An 18294-nucleotide genomic window follows, 5' to 3' on the forward strand; every position below is an offset into this window, starting at 1 on the left:
TCTTTTCAAATATTTTATCCATCCTAGTGGTTGTGAAGTTTTATCTCATTGTGGTTTTGATTTGAATTTTCCTGATGACTGCTGATTACAGGCATTTTTTTTCATGGCTTATTGGCCATTTATATATCTTCTTTAGAGAAATGTCTTTCTTTTTAATCACATCATTTACAGCTATAAATTTCTTGCTAAGCATTACTTTAATTGCATCTTCAAATTTTGCGTGTTGTTAGTTTGTTTACATTCATCTTGAAGTGTCTTTAAATGTCCCTTGTGATTTCTTCCTTGGCTCATTGTTATTTATGAGGTTGTTTAACTTATACATATTTATGAATGTACCAAATTTCCTTCTGTTATAGATTCCTAATTTCATTCCATTGTGCTTGGAAAACATACTTTTTGTGATTTCAGTCACTTAAAATTTACTGAAACATTTTTTGTGATCTAACATAGGGGCTATTCTTGAGAATGTTTCAGAAGAATACTTACTCTAATTGTTGTTGGGTGGAATATTCTATAGGTGTCTTTTATGTTTAGTTGGTTTATACTGTTTTCAAATTCTCTATTTTCTTGTTGATATTCTGTCTAGTTCTATCCATTATTTAAAGCGGGATATTGAAGTTAGCAACTATTATTGTTGAATTTTCTATTACTCTCTTCAATTCTGTGTATTGTATTTTACTTCACATATTTTGGGGCCCTGTTTTTAGGTGCTTATGTTTTCTTGGTAAATTGACTCATCATTATAAAATATTATTCTTTCTCTCTAGTAGCAGTTTTTCTTGGCCTTAAAGTTGATTTTGCCTGATATTACTATGACCCTTCCAGCTCTCTTTTAGTCACTGTTTGTGGGGTGTTTTTCACATTCTTTTACTTTTAACCTATTTGTGTTTTTTAGTCTAAAATATGACTTATAGACAGCATTTAGCTGGATCATGGTTCCTTTTAATCCATTTTGCTAATCTCTGCCTTTCTATTTTTATTTTTTTAAAAAAATTATTGAAGTATAGTTGATTTACAATGTTGTGTTAATTTTGGCTGTACAGCAAGGTGACTCAGCTATACACATACATATATATTAATATATTCTTTTTCATATTCTATTCCATTGTGGTTTATCACAGTATATTGAATATAGTTCTCAGTGCTATACAGTAGGAACTTGTTTTATATCCATCCTATATATGCTAGTTTGCATCTGCTAATCCCAAACTCTCAATTCTTCCCTCCCCTACCTGCCCCCCCCTTGGCAACCACAAGTCTGTTCTCTATGTCTCTGAGTCTATTTCTCTTTCGTAGATATGTTCATTTGGGTCATATTTTAGATTCCACATATAAGTGATATCATATGGTATTTGTTTTTCTGACTTACTTCAGTTAGTATGATAATCTCTAGGTCCATCCATGTTGCTGCAAATGGCATCATTTCATTCTTTTTTTTATGGCTGGGTAGTATTCCATTGTGTATATATACCACATCTTCTTTATCCAGTCATCTGTCAGTAAATAATCTCTGCCTTCTTAACTTGAGATTTTAATAAATTTAAATTTAAAGTGATTACAGATAAGGAAGGATTTACATCTACTATTTTTGTATTATGTCATACGTCTTTCAGTTACCCTAATTGCTCCATTTGGGTTAAATAGGTATTTCTTGTTAACCATTTTAATCCCCTTATTGTTTCTTTTACTATAATATCAAGCTATTTCCTTATTGATTGTCCAAGGGATTACAATTATTATATTTCAGTAGTATACAAAAATTTTGTTCCTATAGAGCTTCACTCCCCTCCTTTGTGCTACTTTCCTACAATTACTTCTTTATACATTGTATGGACATTAATATGGATTAATAAGTATTGATTTATGTAGTTTTATTTTGAATAAGATAGAAAAAAAGAGTTAAAAATGAAAACGTATGTAGAGTTGACCCTTGAACAATGTGGGGTTAGGGGTGCTGACCCCTGTGTAGTTGAAAATCATACATATAACTTTACCATCTGTGGTTCAGCATGCACATATTCAACCAACTGCACATTAGGTAGCACGGTATTATGTATTTATAGAAAAAATATACATGCAGTGGACCCATGCAGTTCAAACCCATGTTGTTCAAGGATCAATTGTATACTCTCCTTTATATTTATCTTGTAGTTATCTTTACCAGTGCTCTTTATTTATTTATGTGAATTAGAGTTACTTTCTAGTGTACAGCTTTACTTCACCCTGAAGTGCTTCTGTGGTATAGAACAGATAAAGATGGTGATATATTCTCTTAGTTTTTGTTCATTTGGGAATGTCTAAATTTCTCCTTATTTTTGGAGAATGGTTTGGCTGGATATAGAACTCTTGGTTGACAGTCTTTTAGCACTTTGAATATGCCAACCTACTGCTTTCTGGTCTCCATGGTTTCCAATGACAAATCAGTCGTAATTCTTATTGAAGATCTTTGTACATCATCACTTTCTTCTCTTTTTCTGATTTTAAGATTCTCTGACTTTTTATAGTTCAGATACTATGTGTCTGACTTTGTATCTCTTTGAACTTATCCTTTTTGGAGTTCATTAAACTTCTTAGATATATATTTTAGGCATCATTTCTTTAAATATGTCCAATGTCTGTGCTTCCTCAAGGACAGTCTTTGTTCTGTATATGGGCCATAGTTTCTTATAGATATCTCTATATCTCATGCTTTTTAAAAAAAGAATGTGACAACTCTGGAAATCAGATTCTCTCCCACACCCAGGGCTCTTGTTGTTTATTTGTTTACTTTTCTTATTTCAGTGAAGTCTCTGCTCAGTTAGATTAGTTGTCGCCTAATGATTAGATAGAGGTTTCCTTAAATTCTTAGAAAACTCTAAGTCTCCCAGTTGTTGAGGAGCTCTGTGTGCACATTAAGACATACTTTTAATATTCTGCCAGGCAGTTTAACAACCCCGACTTAGACTTCTGCTTCTCCTGCTTCTGCATGCAGAAACTCAGAGTTAGCCCGAAGTAAGAGGTTAGGGTCTTCTCAGGTGTATCCTGAGCACTTACATAACCATGAGCGTGAGCACAGCCTTATGTGCCTGACCCTGTGGATACTGGAATATGTGGATACTTGGGAATATGTCAGATACTGTGGAATATGTCAACATTTTTCAAAGACCTCTTTAGACATCTCATTCCTTAGATTTCCTTTTATGCTTTTTGGTTAGCGTATTATTTTAGCTCACCTCTTATCTACTGCCTCAGACGTTGAGCTCCATGTTCGGTCAAATAAAGATAGCCTTGCTAGTGGCCTCACCTAGAAAACCACCAGACAAATTCTCTGATAATGGGGTTTTGAAAGTGCTCCAGTCACATCCTGCCCCCTCGAGTGGTTGCCAGGCATTTGATTTTCAAGGCTACTCTAGTGCTAAGGAGGGCATGCATATAGGACAAGTTAAAATGCCATAATGCTCACTGTTCTTACCTAGATTCAGCTGTTGTTCTTAAACAAACATTCCTCAGATTTCTATAAGCTTTTAATTTGCAGAATTCTGAAATGTTGATTCTGACTATTTATACCAGTGTTCTTGTTGCTTTTATGGAAAAGGGGATTTTCAAATATCCTTTTTCTGACATTTTTGCTGATGTCTTTAGTCTTTCGCTTTTAATGTACCTCTTCTTTGGCACCAGTGAAGTTAGGTGCACACACAATGATAATAAAAACATAACCTCCTTTACTAAGTAAGAGCAGAAATTTTAGATCACTGTGTGCTCAATGGAATGATGAAGTCAGATTGCAAAATGCAATTCAATGGAGAGATAAGAAATGATGGTTTGTAAGTTAAATGTTTGAAAATGAGATTATGGAGGAGTTGTAGTTATTGCTACTCATAAGATCTAGGGAAAGGGTAGGAGAAAAATAATGAAAAAGGAAAAGTTTGGGAATTAAAAGTCCAAGGAGTTTAAAAATTCCCTATGATGACTTTAAAAAAAATATTTTTATTTATTTATTTATTTATTTATTTTAACATCTTTATTGGAGTATAATTGCTTTACAGTGGTGTGTTAGCTTCTGCTTTATAACAAAGTGAATCAGCCATACATATACATATATCCCCATATCTCCTCCCCCTTGCATCTCCCTCCCACCCTCCCTATCCCACCCCTCTAGGTGGTCACAAAGCACCCAGCTGATCTCCCTGTGTTATGCGGCTGCTTCCCACTAGTTATCTATTTTACATTTGGTAGTATATATAAGTCCATGTCACTCTCTCACTTCATCCCAACTTACGCGTCCCATGCCCTGTGTCTCAAGTCCATTCTCTACATCTGTGTTTTTATTCCTGTCCTGCCCCTAGGTTCTTCATAACCTTTTTTTCTTCTTAGATTCCATATATATGTGTTAGCATACGGTATTTTTCTCTTTCTGACTTACTTCACTCTGTATGACAGACTCTAGGTCCATCCACCTCACTACAAATAACTCAATTTTGTTTCTTTATATGGCTGAGTAATATTCCATTGTATATATGTACCAGGTCTTCTTTATCCATTCATCTGTTGATGGACTCTTAGGTTGCTTCCATGTCCTGGCTATTGTAAGTAGAGCTGCAATGAATATTTTGGTACATGACTCTTTTTGAATGATGGTTTTCTCAGGGTATATGCCTGGTAGTGGGATTGCTGGGTCGTAGGGTAGTTCTATTTTTAGAATTTTAAGGAACCTCCATACTGTTCTCCATAGTGGCTGTACCAATTTATATTCCCACCAAAAGTACAAGAGGGTTCCCTTTTCTTCACACCCTCTCCAGCATATATTGCTTGTAGATTTTCTGATGATGGCTGTTCTGACCAGTATGAGGTGATACCTCCTTGAGTTTTGATTTGCATTTCTCTAATGATTAGTGATGTTGAGCATCCTTTCATGTGTTTGTTGGCAATCTGTATATCTTCTTTGGAGAAATGTCTATTTAGGCCTTCTGCCCATTTTTGGATTGGGTTGTTTGTTTTTTTGTTATTGAGATGCATGAGCTGCTTGTAAATTTTGGAGATTAATCCTTTGTCAGTTGCTTCATTTGCAAATATTTTCTCCCATTCTGAGGGTTGTCTTTTGGTCTTGTTTATGGTTTCCTTTGCTGTGCAAAAGCTTTGAAGTTTCATTCGGTCCCATTTGTTTATTTTTGTTTTTATTTCCATTTCTCCAGGAGGTGGGTCAAAAAGGATCTTGCTGGATTTATGTCATAGAGTGTTCTGCCTATGTTTTCCTCTAAGAGTTTGATAGTGTCTGGCCTTACATTTAGGTCTTTAATCCATTTTGAGTTTATTTTCTGTGTACGGTGTTAGGGAGTGTTCTAATTTCATTCTTTTACATGTAGCTGTCGAGTTTTCCCAGCACCAATTATAGAAGAGGCTGTCTTTTCTCCATTGGATATTCTTATCTCCTTTATCAAAATTAAGGTGACCATACGTGCATGGGTTTATCTCTGGGCTTTCTATCCTGTTCCATTGATCTATATTTCTGTTTTTGTGCCAGTACCATACTGTCTTGATTACTGTAGCTTTGTAGTATAGTCTGAAGTCTGCGAACCTGATTCCTCCAACTCCATTTTTCATTCTCAAGGTTGCTTTGGCTATTCGGGGTCTTCTGTGTTTCCATACAAATTGTGAAATTTTTTGTTCTAGTTCTGTGAAAAATGCCGTTGGTAGTTTGATAGGGATTGCATTAAATCTGTAGATTGCTTTGGGTAGTATAGTCACTTTCACAATGTTGATTCTTCCAGTCCAAGAACATGGTATACCTCTCCCTCTGTTGGTATCATTTTTAATTTCTTTCATCAGTGTCTTGTAGTTTTCTGCATACAGGTCTTTTGTCTCCTTAGGTAGGTTTATTCTGAGGTATTTTATCCTTTTTGTTGCAATGGTAAATGGGAGTGTTTCCTTAATTTCTCTTTTCGATATTTCATCATTAGTGTATAGGAATGCAAGAGATTTCCGTGCATTAGTTTTGTATCCTGCAACTTTACCAAATTCATTGATTAGCCCTAGTAGTTTTCTGGTAGAGTCTTTAGGATTCTCTGTGTATAGTATCATGTCATCTGCAAACAGTGACAGCATTACTTCATCTTTCAGATTTGGATTCCTTTTATTTCTTTTTCTTCTCTGATTGTTGTGGCTATAACTTCCAAAACTATGTTGAATAATAGTGGTGAGAGTGGGCAACGTTGTCTTTTTCCTGATCTTACTGGAAATGGTTTCAGTGTTTCACCACTGAGAATGATGTTGGCTGTGGGTTTGTCACATATGGCCTTTATTATGTTGAGGTAAGTTCTCTCTATGCCTACTTTCTGGAGGTTTTTTTTTTTTTTATCATAAATGGGTGTTGAATTTTGTCAGAAGCTTTTTCTGCATCTATTGAGATGATCATATATTTTTTACCCTTCAGTTTGTTAATATGGTGTATTACATTGATTAATTTGTGTATATTGAAGAATCCTTGCACTCCTGGGATAAACCCCACTTGATCATGTATGATCCTTTTCATGTGCTGTTGGAATCTGTTTGGTAGTATTTTGTTCAGGATTTGTGCATCTATGTTCATCAGTGATATTGGCCTGTAGTTTTCTTTCTTTGTGACATCTTTGTCTGGTTTTGGTATCAGGGTGATGGTGGCCTTGTAGAATGAGTTTGGGAGTGTTCCTCCCTCTGCCATATTTTGGAAGAGTTTGAGAAGGATAGGTGTTAGCTCTTCTCTAAATGTTTGATAGAACTCTCCTGTGAAGCCATCTGGTCCCGGGGTTTTGTTTGTTGGAAGATTTTTAATCATGGTCTCAATTTCAGTGCTTGGGATTGGTTTGTTTATAGTTTCTATTTCTTTCTGGTTCAGTCTTGGAAAGTTGTGCTTTTCTAAGAAACTGTCCATTTCTTCCAGGTTGTCCATTTTATTGGCATATTGTTGCTTGTAGTAATCTCTCATGATCCTTTGCATATCTGAAGTGTCAACTGTCACTTCTCCTTTTTCATTTCTAATTCTATTGATTTGTGTCTTCTCCCTCTTTCTCTTGATGAGTCTGGCTAATGGTTTATCAAGTTTTTTTATCTTCTCAAAGAACCAGCTTTTAGTTTTATTGATCTTTGCTATTGTTTCCTTCGTTTCTTTTTCATTTATTTCTGATTTGATCTCTGATTTCTCTCCTTCTGCTACTTCTGGGGTTTTTTCTTGTTTCTCTAATACTTCAGGTGTAAGGTTAGGTTGTTTGAGATGCTTCTTGTTTCTTGAGGTAGGATTGTATTGCTATAAACTTCCCTCTTAGAACCTCTTTTGGTGCATCCCATAGATTATGGGTTGTCGTTTTTTCATTGTCATTTGTTTCTAGGTATTTTTTGATTTCCTCAGTGATGTCTTGCTTATTTAGTACTGTATTGTTTAGCCTCCATGCGTTTGTATTTGTTACAGATTTTTTCCTGTAATTGATATCTAGTCTCATAGCATTGTGGTTGGAAAAGATACTTGATATGATTTCAATTTTCTTAAATTTACCAAGGCTTGATTTGTGACCCAAGATATGATCTGTCCTGGAGTGTGTTCCATGAGCAATTGAGGAGAAAGTGTATTCTGGTTTTTTTGGATTGAATGTCATATAAATGTCAATTGGGCCATCTTGTTTAATGTATCATTTAAAGCTTGTGTCTCCTTATCTATTTTCTTTTTGAATGATCTTGCCATTGTTGAAAGTGGGGTTTTAAAGTCCCCTACCATGATTGTGTTACTGTTGATTTCCCCTTTTAAAGCTGTTAGCATTTGCCTTATGTATTGAAGTGGTCCTATGTTGGGTGCCTAAAATTTTACAATTGTTATGTCTTCTTCTTGTATTGATCCCTTGATCATTATGGAGTGTCCTCTGTCTCTTGTAATAGTCTTTATTTTAAAGTCTCCTTTTTCTGATATGAGAATTTCTACTCCAGCTTTCTTTTGATTTCCATTTGCATGGGAAATCTTTTTCCATCCACTCACTTTCAGTTTGAATGTGTCCCTAGGTCTGAAGTGGGTCTCTTGTAGACAGCATATGTATGGATCTTGTTTTTATATCCGTTCAGCCAGTCTATGTCCTTTAGTTGGAGCATTTAATCCATTTACATTTAAAGTAATTATCCATATGTATGCTCTTATTACCATTTTTTAAATTGTTTTAGATTTGTTGTTGTTAGACTTTTCCTTCACTTGTGTTTCCTGCCTAGAGAAGTTCCTTTAGCATTTGTTGTAAAGCTGGTTTGGTGGTGCTGAGTTCTCTTAGCTTTTGCTTGTCTGTAAACATTTTAATTTCTCCATCAAATGTGAATGAGATCCTTGCTGGGTAGAGTAATCTTGGTTGTAGGTTTTTCCCTTTCATCACTTTAAATATGTCCTGCCACTCCCTTCTGGCTTGCAGAGCTTCTGCTGAAAGATCAGCTGTTAACCTTATTGGGATTGCCTTGTGTGTTATTTGTTGCTTTTCATTTGCTGCTTTTAATATTCTTTCTTTGTATTTAATTTTTTAAAATAGATATTTACTGGAGTATAATTGCTACACAATACTGTGTTAGTTTCTGTTGTACACCAAAGTGAATCAGCCATATGCTACATGTGTCCCCATATCCCCTCCTTTTTGAACCTCCCTCCCATCCTCCCTATCCCACCCCTCTAGGTCATCGCAAAGCACCGAGCTGATCTCCCTGTGCTATGCTGCTGCTTCCCAGTAGCTAACTGTTTTACATTTGGTAGTGTATATATGTTGATGCTACTCTCACTTCGCCCCAGCTTCCTACTCACACCCCATGTCCTCAAGTCCATTCTCTATGTCTACATCTTTATTCCTGCCCTGCAGCTAGGTTCACCAGTACCATTTTATTTTTTAGATTCCATATATGTGCATTAGCATATGGTATTTGTTTTTTCTCTTTCCAACTTACTTCACTCTGTATTTGATAGTTTGATTAATATGTGTCTTGGTGTGTTTCTCCTTGTATTTATCCTGTATTGGGTTTTCTGCAATTCCTGGACTTGATTATTTCCTTTCCCATATTAGGGAAATTTTCAACGATAATCTCTTCAAATATTTTCTCGGGTCCTTTCTCTTCTCCTTTTGGGACCCCTATAATGGAATGTTGTTGCATTTAATGTTGTCCCAGAGGTCTCTGAGACTGTCCTCAATTCTTTTCATTCTTTTTTCTTTTTTCTGCTCTGTGGCATTTATTTCCACTATTTTATCTTCCAGGTCACTTATCCATTCTTCTGTCTCAGTTATTCTGCTTTTGATTCCTTCTAGAGAATTTTTGAATTTCATTTATTGTGTTGTTCATCATTGTTTTTTTGCTCTTTAGTTCTTCTCGGTTCTTGTTCCACATTTCTTCTATTCTCTCCATTCTATTTCCAAGATTTCGGATTATTTTTACTATCATTATTCTGAATTCTTTTTCAGGTAAACTGCCTATTTCCCCTCATTTGTTTGGTCTGGTGGGTTTCTACCTTGCTCCTTCATCTGCTGTGTGTTTCTCTGTCTTCTCTTTTTACTTAACTTATTGTGTTTCGGGTCTCCTTTTCGCAGGCTGCATGTTCATAGTTTTTTTGTGTTTGGTGTCTGCCTCCAGTGGCTAAGGTTGGTTCAGTGGGTTGTGTAGGCTTCCTGGTGGAGGAGACTAGTGCCTGTGTTCTGGTGGATGAACCTTGCTCTTGTTTTTGTAGTGGGCTGGACCATGCCCCGTGTTGTGTTTTGGGGTGTCTGTGACCTTATTATGATTTTAGACAGCCTCTCTGCTAATGGGTGGGGTTGTGTTCCTGTCCTGCTAGTTGTTTGGCATAGGGTGTCCAGCACTGTAGCTTGCTGGTCATTGAGTGGAGCTGGGTCTTAGTATTGAGATGGAGATCTCTTGGAGAGCTTTCGCCGTTTGATATTATGTGGAGCCGTGAGGTGTCTGGTGGACTAATGTCCTGAACTCGGCTCTCCCATCTCAGAGGCAGAGGCGTGACACCTGGCTGGAGCACCAAGACACTGTCAGCCACACAGCCGAAGTCTACGGTTGCTCCCAAAATCCGCTGCCTCCATTTTGAAATGATTCGTTGTCCATTCAGGTGTATCTGAGATGCAGGCTACATCAATTTGATTGTGGAGATTTAGTCCGCTGCTCCTGAGTCTTTTGTGAAGTCTGAGTTCTTCTGGTGGCATTCAGTAGGTGTTTTGTAGGAGTTATTCCACATGTAGATGTATTTCTGATATTTGTGGGTAGGAAGGTGATCTCCCTGTCTTACTCCTCTGCCATCTTGAAGGTCTCTCCTCCCTATGGTGACTTTTTTTTTTTTTTTTTTTTTGCGGTATGAGGGCCTCTCACTGCTGTGGCCTCTCTCGTTGCTGAGCACAGGCTCCGGACGCGCAGGCCCAGTGGCCATGGCTCACGGGCCCAGCCGCTCCGCGGCATGTGGGATCCTCCTGGACCGGGGCACGAACCCACGTCCCCTGCATCGGCAGGCAGACTCCCAACCACAGCGCCACCAGGCAAGCCCCTATGGTGACTTTTTAATCCACTAAAATTAATCTAGGAGAAAGGTCAAATAGGGAAAGACACTGAACCAAAGTTTTTATGTATTTGAGCACAATAATGTGAGATTCAAGTGGGAGTTTTAGGGGAAAGAAAAGAAGAGCTGGAAGTAGAAATGAAAAGCAAGGAGGACACACCTCAGGCCTCTGGTAGGAGAAATGTGGGGAAAGAAGACCTGCCATGAGAAGGCTTCAGGGTAGTACTGTCCTCAGGGGAGATCCAGGTGTCTATGAGAGTAAGAAGGTGATGAACACTTCCTGAAGACCTCAAAGGTATGGGGATTTTGTGGGAAGAGCTCACAGGACACAGTGAGATGGCTGCAGGATATGGGGGAGGGGAGGAACTGGGGTCAGCAACAGTGATATACATACATACAGAGTCATGTAAGTATTAGTACCTGGAGGAAAATGGGTTCCCAAGGAGTCCTGGGTTTCTCTTGGTGACAGTCACAAGGCGATGCCCATGACGGGTGGAGAGTGATGGGGGTTTCCAAGGAGCATATGGAGATCTACAGTTCAGGCTTTACTGTTTCTTCTGCAGGGTTGAGTTGAGGTGCCTCTAACTGAGTGATTAACTCTTGCCCTGTGATGATGGAGGTACCTAGCTTCGCTTTGCCCATAAACTCCCATTCCTGTGTCTGGGTTCAGCATAAGTCTTAATGACAAAATCTTTACTGACCATCACCCATTTATGAGCTGTACTTTCTCTGAATTGGCCTTGCAATCAATACTTCTTTTCATGGAGTCTTTGTATGTAAGACCAGATCTCTTCAACTAATTATCAAGCTTCTGAAGTACAGAAGGCAGCCTTAACTAAGCAATTTCTTAGAGTTACTTACACGTCAGCATCTGGCCTAAGAGGTCTCAACCCCTTTTTTCTGCTATAACATACACAACACATGCTGTTTCAATGAGAGATATTTTCCCATGGGTACACCCAGATTTTGATGAAGCCTCAAAAATTGATATAACTATATGATCATACCTTCTAAGTGCTACAGTAAGTATTAATTACACACCAGGGATCATTCGCCACGAAAGGTGGTTGTGGCATAGATACTATCCATGCAGAGCGATTCTCAACATCCTAGTTGTAACTCCATCCCTTTCCCTCCCTGTTTAGAAAGCCTACCATAGTAAGAGTGGCATAATTGCAGTGATAACCTTGTACCCACTCTAATCTTTATCATTTTCCATAGTACTTTGCTATAAGGGAAGATTATTCAAGGCCTACCTCACAATTGTTTGAGGACATTAGTGTTATGACTGAACATTGAGAACTATTGCGCTTGAAAAGTCTGGGAGATACATCTGAGTACCTATAGTTGATGTTTTGCATTCGTGACCTGTCCTGTGGTTATCAGTAATCTAAATTCCTTAGGCAGTGAATTGAGTACATTCCCTTTTTGCCTTAGGAACACCCAATGAAACTTTTTTCTTCTATTGCAGTAACTATGCAGATTCCTCAGGTTTGCATTCTGGTTTCACCCCTTAAGAGCTTTAGGGTACTTCGGCAGGTTAATTAATTTCTTTGCCTTCAGTTTGCACATCTTTAAAATGAGCAAAATAATTTAAATGAGTACATATATCATAGGCTTATTGTGAGGATTAAGTGAGTTAAAACACGTGAAGTGCTTAGAACAGTACCTACTACTGAGTAAGTACTCAGTAAAGGTTATTTACTGAGATGTATTTCATGCGCTACACTTTACATTTGAAGTTGCTTTATTTTAAAATGGAAGGATTTTCACAGAGTCTTCCACAGTGTTTCTTTGCTCTTTCTTTCCCCCCACTCAGCTTTATTGAGATATAACATATATTGACATAGAACATCACATTATGTAAGTTTAAGGTTTACAATGTGATGATTTCATACACACACACACACACACACACACACACACACACACATATATATATAAATGTTTACCACAGTCAGGTTACTTAACTAGTCCTTTACCATTTTGTTGTTGTTATCATGGTGAGAATATTAAAGCTCTCCTCTCACACTGACTTTCAAGTGTATAATACAGTATTGTTGACAGTAGTCACCATGATGTACATTAGATCCCCAGAACTTACTCATCTTGTAACTGAAAGTTTGAAGTCTGATAAACATCTTCAATCTCTCTTGATAAACAGAAATGTGGCTGTTAGCTTCATCCTCATTGTCACTGTTATTAATATGACTTTTATATGGTGCTGGCCTAAGCATTTTAAGCATATTAACTTATTGGATCCTTACAACAACCCTCTCGAGACAGTGATATTACCTTCATTTTGCAGATGAGAAAAAAGGTGAGGCACAAGAAATTTTAGGAACTTATTCAAAATACCTGTAAGTACCAGAGGTGGAATCCACACCCAAGTCTTCTAGCCTCAGGACTGCACACATAACCCCTACACTCCACTGCATCCCACAATTAAATGTAAACATTATCACTGATGGAGTTACAGCTACAGTTCCAAATAGTAATCCAGGTGGCACACCAACCCCCTTGGAAGATGGGCCTGTGGCTGTGATGGATGTCATTTCAACTGTTCTCTGGGTAAGGAGTATTAGGACTGATTCATTCAACAGACAGTCACGTAGCAATGTTTCTAGCACTCCTCTCAGTCCTTGGATATAGCAGTGAAGAAAACGGACAGAACTATTGCGTTCAAGGAATTGGTATTGAGTTGGGGGGAGAAGACAGTAAACAAAATGTATAAGTAAATTATGTAGTATGTTAAAGGACAATAAATAGTAAAGAAATAATAATGCAGGGAAGAGGAAAAGATTATGTGTGAATGTAGGTGTGGGGGAGTGTTTCATTTTAAATACGTTTCATTTTAAATAAAGTTGTTAGACGAGGCATCACTGAGGAGCCCTTTGAGCGTGGGAGCAACCGGTGGGTATCAGGAGAAAGCATTCCAAGCAGAGGGAACAGCCAGGGGGCTCAGAAAAGAAGCCATTATGTCTAAATCAGAGTAATTCAGAGACCAGAAATTTGGAGGGGGGATGGGGCTTGTCATATAGGGCCTCACAGATCTTTGTAAGGACTTTGTGTTTTCTGAGTTAGGTGGGGAGCCATTGAAATATTGTAAGCAGAGAAGTGGCATGATCTGACTGGCACATTGAAAAGTATCATATGGCTGGTGTATTGAGACTAGGATGCAGGGGGCTAAGTGTAGAAGCAGGGAGGTTCCTAGGAGGTAATTGCAATATTCCAAGTGAAATCTGATGCTGACATGGATTAGGGTGGTGTCAGTGTAGGTGATGAGTAGTATAAGAGTATGGATATGTAAACTGAAGATGGAGCCAATAGGATTTCTTGAAAGATTAGATGTGGAATGGGAGAGAAATAGAGGAGTCAAAGATAACTTCATGGTTTTGGCGTGAGCAACTGGAAGGATGGCGTTTCCATTGACGGAGATGTAGGTAAGTCTAGGTGGATCCGATTTGGCCAAGAATTGTGTGTTGGGGGGAAGTCCCAAGGTAAGTTTAAGATATGTTGAGTTTGAGATGGCTATTAGACACTCAAATGAAGACATTAAATAAGAATATTGGTATTGGGAGGGTTTCATGACAGACATAAAATTCTGAAGTCATCAGCGCAAGGGAGTGAGTGTAGACAGAAAAGAGAAGTCCTAGAATAAGCTCTGTATTACTTCTACTTCACCATGAAAATTTTCTGGAGATGAAAAGAAACCAGCAAGGGCTATGTGAAACCCTTGACAGCAAAGATGGAAGGAAACAAGGAGAGTATGTATTTTTGGAAACCAAACACAGAAAATGTTTCAAGAAAGAGTAATCAGTGTAACATGCTGCAATGGACAGATCATTAAAGCAAGTGTCCAAATTGGGGGGATAAAAGCCTAAGAAGAATGGGTTCAGGAGAAAATTAGAAGAAGTGGAGACAATAAGTATAAATAAATCTTTTAAGTGGTTTTGTTATCAAGGAAAGCAGAGGTATGAGGTGATAACTAGAAGGATAAATGAGGTCAACCATAGTTCCTTAAGATGAAAGAAACTGCAACAGTTGTGTATGCTCATGGGAAAGATCCAATAGAGAAAAGGACATAAACGTCTCAGGAGGGAGTGGGGGAGAGGTGCTGGAGCTACGTCCTTATTGGGCAAGATGGGGTGGGGTCTAGTGTACCAGTGGAGGTGCTGGTCATTTTTTTTTTTAACGGCTGCATTGGGTCTTCGTTGCTGCACACAGGCTTTCTCTAGTTGCAGCGAGCAGGGGCTACTCTTCATTGCAGTATGCGGGCTTCTCATTGCAGTGGCTTCTTTTGTTGTGGAGCACGGGCCCTAGGCGAGCAGGCTCAGTAGTTGTGGCGCATGGGTTTAGTTGCGGTGCGGCATGTGGGATCTTCCCAGCCCAGGGCTGAAACCCATGTCCCCTGCACTGACAGGGGGATTCTTAACCACTGTGCCACCAGGGAAGTCCAAGGTGCTGGTCTTTGATGGAAGTACAGAGGGCTAATTTCAGGGAAGGAGATCCAGACTCTGGGGACAGATTTCCTGGGGGTCAACTCTTAGCCTCCACATACCGTCACTGAATACCTTTGAGTAAGTTATTTAACCTCTCTGAACCTCTGGTGGGGCTTGAAAAATACTCAGCATGGGGATCAATTAGCTATCGTTGTTTTAAGGTAAAATCAAGCTTAACAGCTTTGCTAACAACAAAAGCACAACTTTCAGCAGGTTTCGTCGATTAACTGTCTACAGTATATGCGTTTTCTAAAATTTGAGTTAATACTCCTCCCTCTGCCATATTTTCCAACGGTACACACAGATTTGTGTATTTTGCACACACTTTGTCTTGTACGTGACATGGACTACTCAGGAAGGTAATTATCCCAGCAAACTAAGCTGTGTGAAAAGATAAACTGCTTAGCGGATTAAAATTGCATATTTTATATGGCACAAACATCCTCATTCCGCTTGTTCCGTGTTTCATAAATCTCTCCAGGACATCAACTGCTTTGAGCTTTTCCATCATCACTGTTTTTTCTCTGGTGGTAGAATCTCTTTTCCTCTCTTACTCTCTGCCGGCAACCTTTTTGGACCAGTGTTAATAAAAGAGCCAAGTAGCTTAGTGAGCTAAGTCAGAGCCATTTTCCACTGAAGCAGCCTTTCTAGCTCAGCTACAAACCAAATAAGTTGCTGCCTCTACACTGGTCCAGGAAGTTTTGCAATTGAAATGGGAAAATCATTTGGGGAGCAGGGTGCTGATCAGATTGTCAGACAAAATAAGTCCATTTTCTCCTCAGTGAGGCAGAGATACTGCCATTAGAAAGGAGGAGAAATGGATGTAATTAAGTCAAAACCCAAAGTTAGAGCAGAAATAAATGAAATACAGCCAAAGAAAAACAATAGAAAATATCAATGAAACTAAAAGGTGGTTCTTTGAGAAGATAAACAAAATTGATAAACCTTCTGCCAGACTCATTAAGAGAAACAGAGAGAGGGCTCAAATGAATAAAATTAGAAATGAAAAAGGTGAAGTTACAATGGACACTACAGAAACACAAAGGGTCACAGGAGACTACTACAAGCAACTCTATGCCAATAAAATGGACAACCCAGAAGATATGGACAGATTCTTAGAAAGGTACACTCTCTCAAGACTGAACCGGGAAAGAAAATATGAAGAGACCAATCACAAGTACTGATTGCGATTAAAAACTCCCAGCCAGATGGCTTCACAGGTGAATTCTATCAGACATTTAGAGAAGCGTTAACACCTATCCTTCTGAAACTATTCCAAAAAATTGCAGAGGAAAGAACATTCCCAAACTCATTCTATGAGGCCACCATCATCCTGATACCAAAACCAAAGATACCACAAAAAAAGAAAATTACAGGCCAATAGTACTGATGAACATAGATGCAGAAATCCTCAACAAAATACTAGCAGACTGAATCCAACAGCACATTAAAAGGATCATACACCATGATCAAGTGGGCTTTATCCCGGGGATGCCAGGATTTTTCAGTATCTGCAAATCCATCAGTGCGATACACCACATCAACAAATTGAAGAATAAAAATCATGTGATCACCTCAATGGATGCAGGAAAAGCTTTTGACAAAATTCAAGACCCATATATGCTAAAAACCCTCCAGAAAGTAGGCACAGAGGGAACACACCTCAACATAATAAAGACCATATATGACAAACGAACAGCTAACATCATACTCAATGATGAAAAGCTAAAAGCATTTCCTCTAAGATCAGGAACAAGACAAGGATGTCCACTCTCACCCCTGTTATTCAATGTAGCTTTGGGAGCCCTAGCCACGGAAATCAGAAAAGAAAAAGAAATAAAAGGAATCCACATTGGAAAAGAAGAAGTAAAACTGTCACTGTTTGCAGATGACATGATACTATGCATAGAAAATTCTAAAAATGCTACCAGAAAACTACTAGAGCTCATCAATGAATTTGGTAAAGTTGCAGGATACAAAATTAATGCACAGAAATCTCTTGCATTCCTGTACACTAACAATGAAAGATCGGAAAGAGAAATTAAGAAAAGAATCCCAATTACCATCACATCAAAAAGAAAAAAATACCTAGGAATAAACCTACCTAAGGAGGCAAAAGACCTGTACTCTGAAAACTATATGATGCTGATGAAAGAAATTGAAGATGACACAAACAGATGGAAAGATATACTGCGTTCTTGGATTAGAAGAATCAATATTGTCAGAATGACTCTACTACCCAAGGCAATCTACAGATTCAAAGCAGTCCCTATCAAAATACCAATGGCATTTTTCATAGATCTCAAACAAAAAATTATACAATTTGTATGGAGACACAAAAGACCCTGAATAAGTAAAGCAATCTTTTATTGGAGTATAATTGCTTTACTATGTTGTGTTAGTTTCTGCTGTACAATGAAGTGAATAAGTATGCATATATCCCCTCCCTCTCGGACCTCCCTCCCACCCACCCCCATTCCCCCCATCTAGGTTGTCACAGAGAACCGAGCTGAGGAAAATGTAGCTGGAGGAATCAGACTCCCTGACTCAGGCTATACTACAAAGCTATAGTCATCAATACAATATAGTACTGGCACAGAAACAGAAATGTAGATCAATGGAACAAGATAGAAGGCCCAGAAATAAACACATGCACCTATGGTCAATTAATCTACAATAAAGGAGGCAAGAATATACAATGGAGAAAAGACAGTCTCTTCAATAAATGGTGCTGGGAAAACTGGACAACTACATGTAAAAGAATGAAACTAGAACATTCTCTAACACCATACACAAAAATAAACTGGAAATGGATTAGAGACCTAAATGTAAGGCCAGGCACTATAAAACTCTTAGAGGAAAACATAGGCAGAACACTCTTTGACATAAGTCACAGCAATCTCTTTTTGGATCCACCTCCTAGAGCAATGGAGATGAAAACAAAAATAAACAAATGGAACCTAATTAAAAGCTTTTGTACAGCAAAGGAAACCATAAACAAAATGAAAAGGCAACCCACAAAATGGGAGAAAACATTTGCAAACGAAGTGACTGACAAGGGATAAATCTCCAAAACACAGAAACAGCTCATGAAACTCAGTATCAAAAAAATCAAAAAAAAAAAAAGGGCAGAAGGTCTAAATAGATATGTCTCCAAAGAAGACATACAGATGGCCAAAAAGCTCAACACGAAAAGATGCTCAGCATCGCTAACTATTAGAGAAATGCAAATCAAAACTACAATGAGATGTCACCTCACACTGATCAGAATGGCCAGCA

The sequence above is a fragment of the Grampus griseus genome (genome assembly GCF_964374135.1).
Source record: "Grampus griseus genome assembly, chromosome: 3".
In the NCBI taxonomy this organism is placed as follows: domain Eukaryota; kingdom Metazoa; phylum Chordata; class Mammalia; order Artiodactyla; family Delphinidae; genus Grampus; species Grampus griseus.